Source organism: Anneissia japonica, unplaced genomic scaffold (assembly GCF_011630105.1).
Source record: "Anneissia japonica isolate Jap-2015-1 unplaced genomic scaffold, ASM1163010v1 scaffold585_len4108843_cov191, whole genome shotgun sequence".
Classification (NCBI taxonomy): Eukaryota; Metazoa; Echinodermata; class Crinoidea; order Comatulida; family Comatulidae; genus Anneissia; species Anneissia japonica.
Window position 1 is genome coordinate 1106948 of NW_022716829.1, and position 6150 is coordinate 1113097.

Genomic DNA, 6150 nt, shown 5'->3' on the forward strand with positions numbered 1-6150 from the left:
ACTGTGCTATGATATTTGTGACAGAAGTCTTTTATTCATTTTTTTGAAAGTTTTTTACCCCAATGACCCCTATGTGACCTTTGACCCCAAGCAGTGAACACCCCATGTATGAAAGGTGTCACCGATTATACTGACCAGGTTTGGTTGAAATTGGCACAACCGTTTGGCACTAGTAGCGTTTTGAAATGTTGCCAGAAAAAGATAAAAATTACCCCTTAATGACCTTTGATCCCTTATCCCTGAACACCCTATAGACCCTGCCTTATGCCAATGTATATGTGCAAAGGACAAGACTGTGCTACGTTATTTGTGAGACAAGTAGTCTTTTATACGATTTTTTTTTTTTTTTACCCTAATGCCCCTTATGTGATCTTTGACCACAAGCTGTGAACAACACATAAATGGGAGGTGGCACCGGTCCTACTGACCAAGTTTTAATTAAATCGGTCCAGTAGTTTGCCACTAGTAGCCTTTTAAAATGTTGCCAGAAAGAAAGAAAGAAACTGCTAGGAAAAAGAACCCAGTCAGCATGCTGCTGACTGGGTAAAGAAACAAAGAAGTATCTACATAGAAACAGAACCCAGTCAGCCTGCTGACTGTGTTCTTCTATATCCTACTAGGCCACTTGGACGTAATGGATTGCAATTAATATTTGATTTAGTTGGCATTAAATGTTAGGTGTTTTGTGTATCGAATTACTGTGATTGTATAGCGGAAACCCATCTATTATTCCAATGACATATTGTAGTATTAGTGATTTACAATCCAGGAAGTATCACGAAAATATTATCTGATTGGTCGAAAGTAGACCACCAACAAGTGGCGGTGACGGGGGCGGTGACCTACCGTGCTGTGTACTGTCATAACATCGGTCTCGTCTATAAAACTGCGCCATTCAGATCTGTTTATTAGTGAATGATATTAGCCGCTATTCTGCGCTACATGTCGGTGAGTTTATATATCATTTCTCTCATTATCAATTACAACAGAATGTTACAGTTGTTGTGTAGGTCAGTTAGTCTTTTTCTGTCTGCCATTAAGTAAATAAATTGTAATATATAATTAAATATTTGGATTGCTTAATTTGTATATTTATTAGGCCCATTTACAACTAAAAACTTTAATGAAAAAAATCTCATTACTTAACAGACAGTTAAATAATCCTTCTCGGGAATGCTTTTTTTCATAGACCCTTAATGTGGCTGGTGATTAATTTAAGACTTTTTGAAGGAAATGTCTGTAAATGAAGAAAAAAATATTTTTACGATTTGTTTCTGGTCGGAAATTATTTTATCTATTTAAATGAGCTATTCAAAGATAATTTTTTTTTACACACAGTATATATTTAACAGCAGGAAATCGAGCAGCATGATTCTATGATCAAATGTTATATGTATTTAATTGTAGACGCTTTCGTTTTCAATGTCAGCCCCACTATTGAATATTTGATAGAGCTTAATACTCTAGGCTATTGATATATTTTCTCTGTACTCATTGGCGGATCAGTGCTCCCGAGTGGCCAAAGTATGTACAATGCAGTGCAGCCAGTGCAAAGCACTGGGGCCCGGGGCTATTAGGAGCCCGTTCAATTGACCTTAATAGATCTAAAACTTTAACAAAAATCCTATTTAAATTTTAAAAGGATAATTTAATAATAATAATAATATAGGTTTGAATGTTCATTACATTAGGTAAGTTGTAGTTAACATAATTATTAATTATGTTAATTACAATTTACCTATGACGTGTCATTAATTTATGATTATTATCAATATATTACGGTATTCTGCTAATCGCCACCGTGTAACTTCACCTAACTCCTCTGAAACCGATGGCAGGAATGTGTTCATATCTCACACACTGGGGCTCCAATATGTCACGACCACATTCCGCTACTTTTCAAGACTGGATATTGGATAATAACAACGAAAAAAATCAGCTAAAAACCACCGAAAATCAATGCCTGTTTCGCCATGTTTCGCAAGTTGCTTACGTCACGTAAATTCAATTAAGCCTGGTTCTCACAAGAGCCCTAGTATCCGGATCGGGAGCTAACAGTTAACGCTAACGGTTAGCGCTAACCGATCGGGCGTTCTCACACAGGAGCTAACGGTTAGCGCTAACCGTTAGGGGAATCCGGATACCGCTAACGGTTAGCAAGCCCTATCGGTTAGCACGTTGAGCGCGTTTCTATCATAATCCAATCACACGTGCGCGTTTACAATTTCGAGTTTCTTATTGGCCAGTGATTTGATCATCATATTCTTGGTATCCGGATCGGGATCTTGGTCGTGGACGCACGGGAGCTAACGGTTAGCAGGATCCGGATCCTGCTAACCGTTAGCAGCTGTGTGAAAACATAGCTGCATAGTTACCGCGATACACACTGCGTAATCAAGGCTGCTTCGGATTGTGGCAGTATGGGTTTTTCGTAAAAAAAATGTTTTAATCCAGTTTTTGGATTCTGTTAGCCTACAATTATTTTTTTAACTTCAAAAATGTGGGTAAATATTATAATTTTTATTTTCTGAAATTTAATATAAATTATATTAACGCAAATGTTGTTGCTAAACTGACCAATCAGCCATTTTTTTGGTCACGTGGATTAACGCATTCCGGTTTCGTTAATTTATATTGTCAACGAAGTCTAGGCTATTATCCGAACCAGTCAAATGAAAATAATACTCAACAAAAATTCGTACTCAACGAAATGAGTTGTTTCAAAAAGGAATACACGTGACACAACTGGTTAGCTAACAATATGCAAATGTTACATAAACACCTGGGAAAGAAGGTGCAATCACGTTCTGTTGCCTAGCAAACGTCTGTATGGGGGCGGGGACGATGGCGCTAGCCTACTGATTTACTGTGTAGCGGGGGAGGATGAGGCAGATTAAGACTAGGCCTTGGCCTAAGTAGACAGTGCAATTATATGTGATAGAAAGTACGCTTTCGAAAGAAATAAATTAAAATAAGAAAAAAAATAACTAAGAATTCATTTGCAGGCGTACCTTGTTTAAGTATTATATAATGCTAACAATGTGGCTCTTGTAGCCCTGGCAAGGCAAGGCATCCATGTGCAAAGCAGTGGTGTTTGTTTATCAATCAAAAAAGCACGCCGGGAAAGTTTGCCTTACCAGCAAAAGGTGACGTAATCTAGCTTATGACGTATGCATGCTAACTACTGTATATTGAGAGTGACGTCACCAAAAAAATAAAAATTTTCTATTATGACCAAAATAATAATAACTACAAGGTTTGTGGGCGTAAATTCCCTTAATAGGAATTAAGGGTAGCAGAATCTCCTTGCCATACAAATTACAGCTCCCACTGACGTCTCAGTCGAGAAATACGGGTAGCTGAAGTTTTCTCGCAAATCTGACTACGAAACGATATCGAAATCTCACGTTCCATTATTGACTCTGAGTGTGCTCAAAGATGATAAATAGCAGAAGATAGAGCAGCTTCCCAATACAGTGGAACGTTCAAAAGGCATTGTGGGTACAAGGAGAGCAATTTTACTATAACCGCACGGCGGCGCTATATAAAAATAATAAAGGCGCTGCTCTTGTTCGCTTGTTTCCTTTAGTTTCTCCACTTAGTAAAATGTTCAAATTTTACTGCAACCGCAGGAGGGCGAATGTTCCATCGATTTTAATGCAAGTACGCGGAGAAGCTCATTCTTCTGCTATTAAAGTTCTTTGGTGTGCTCAGGGGCGGATTGCTATAAGCGGTCTTTAGACGGTCTTAACGGTTAGCCGGCTATAATTGTGACGTCAATACTGGTCTATGATTATAGACCATTGCTATACCGCAGTCTAACCAGTTAGCCGTCTTAAATTTAAATCCTACCCGGAGGAGGCTTAAAACGGTCTTAAATCATTTTCATCATGGCGTTCTGCTGATTAATTCAACAGTGAAATGGCAAGACCTTGGCCTAGATCGTCAAAGTCGGAGAATCGAACGACGAATATTCCGCACGCTTCTTAGCGTCTGTAAAATTAGGTCTACGTTTATTTACGTTCATTTTGATACATTTGCGTGCGTCGAGCACAGGTCGAGCACGCATGACGGCGCCCCCAATCTTACGTTACCAGGGAGTGCTTGTTTGCATTTCAATACTCAAAACGGTCTTAGGGAAGACTGTTATATAGCAATGGTCTAAGAGGAGTGACTTTAGTAAGATCGTCTAAGTGATAAAGCCGGCTTTATTCGAGGAGTTAAGACACCAGTAAAGACCGTTTTATAGCAATCCGCCCCTGATCTTATAAACTTGGTAACGAACTTATGGCGTAACGCGAACACCCTATCTCAGATCCATGGCAACGACTAGGACGCCATCTCCCAAAACTGATTACTTTTCAGTGCCAAATCGACGCTTCTATTTGTTACGCGTAAATCGCGGAGAACGCTATCTTGTTTTTTTTAATTTTTTTTTATTTATTTCAACATCATCCAACAGCGACCAGTGTCGCCCATAACAGGATTGATACATGAAAATTGATACATAATAAATTTAATTAAGTAATATTAACATTAAATTCAAATATAGGTCTAAAAATAATTAAAAATATAAGAAATTCACTTGTGTTTATAAGATCTTCGGTTGTGCTTCGCACACGCCGCTGACGGCGCCGTTCCGGGAACCCTGCGTCGAGGACTTCAGATAACGTCTGGGATTCGAAACCTACACCGGTCTGGAAAACTGTAACAACATACATCCCTGAAGTCTCCATCTCACAAAGTGAATATAATTCCATATTTCAGCTTAATTGAGGGAAAAATAATGACTTTACTGTCATTATACACTGGATAGCTGTTTTGAGCACATGGCTTACTCATGGAGTTGATTTGTGGTTTTATATATGGAACGCCAAAAAAGCAACATTAAATGTACGCACTTCCGCATCCGGTTTTATATGGAATGCCAAAACGGCAAGTTTCAAACAGTCGATTTTATGGCATAGTCGGTTAATAAACACAATCGATTTTTGTCAAGTACAGTCGGTTGTCTGTTTCTCAATGAGTTACAGTAACACTTTGCTTTAACTGTCCCTGATCAACGCAATGCTGTCTCATCTCATTTTAGTGCTAAATATTTTTGTTATAAAAAATTATATGAAACTGCTATCAAATTTACCGGCAAGCGCGCACCTGAACTCAAAGCCAAAAGTCCATGAAGCATACTTTGTAAATCATAAAACATGATCTGACCACTACAGCAAACTATCTTCTTTTAGTGATCATTTTTTGTTTTTTTATCGAAACTAATCGCGACGTTCACTAGATGGTAAGCGAGCAAAGCAAGCGCACACTCTCCAATAATTATAATCACCAAAATTTATCAATGAGAGCCTTTATCGTTGTTCCTTGGACCATGACAAACCATACTAGAAAGTTTGATTCAGATCCACTGATCAGTTTTTAAGATGTTAATGTCTGGGGTGTTTAATTTTAAGGGTCTCAACATGCACACCCTACTCTGGAACATCACCAAAATTCATACTTTTTTCTGAGCCATGACGAACCATTTCAGAAAGGTTCGTTTTTTTAGATATCTAAGTCTGGAAAGTTCCCTTTGAATGGCCCTCAATCCACTTCATACACCGGATCATCACCAAAATTTAATCATTTCATCATGACAAACCATTTCAAAAAGTTTCATTCAGGTCCTTTCATGAGATTTTAAGATATTTAGGTCTAGGAATTTACCCCCGATCTGGATGTTATCAAAATGTAATCATTTCTTTCTTGTAACTTTTTTTTCAGAGAGTTTCATTCAGATCAGTTGAACAGCTTTCAGGGACGTTTCTCTTTAAATGGTCCTCACATCCTACTCCGGATCGCCAATAAAATTTAACCATTTCTTCCTTGAAACATGATAAGCAATTCTAGAAATTTTTCAGATTCATTATTCAGTTTTTGAGATATTTTACTAATATAACACTAACTGGACTATAATGCTATATAATGCTATATATAATGCTATAATGCTAACTGGACGTTAGCGTTTTAAATGACCCCCACCCCCACTAGTAATAACTATATTTTGTTTCAAGTGTAGTATAATATCGAGTTTCATTCATGTTTGCGGATTGAAAGCTACTGGTGAGAAATAACTCTTATATTTTTATTTGATACTTTGAATAA

General features: G+C 37.7%; 1 protein-coding gene across 1 annotated transcript in view; it reads left to right on the plus strand.

Moving 5' to 3' along the window:
* Window positions 1-835: 835 nt before the first annotated feature.
* The window catches only part of LOC117109961 (phthiocerol/phenolphthiocerol synthesis polyketide synthase type I PpsD-like), a 22891-nt gene continuing 17576 nt past the window's right edge, over window positions 836-6150 (plus strand). The window contains exon 1 of the mRNA XM_033252474.1: window positions 836-948. The gene's annotated coding sequence lies outside the window, so the exon portion shown is untranslated. The remainder of the gene's footprint in view (window positions 949-6150) is intronic.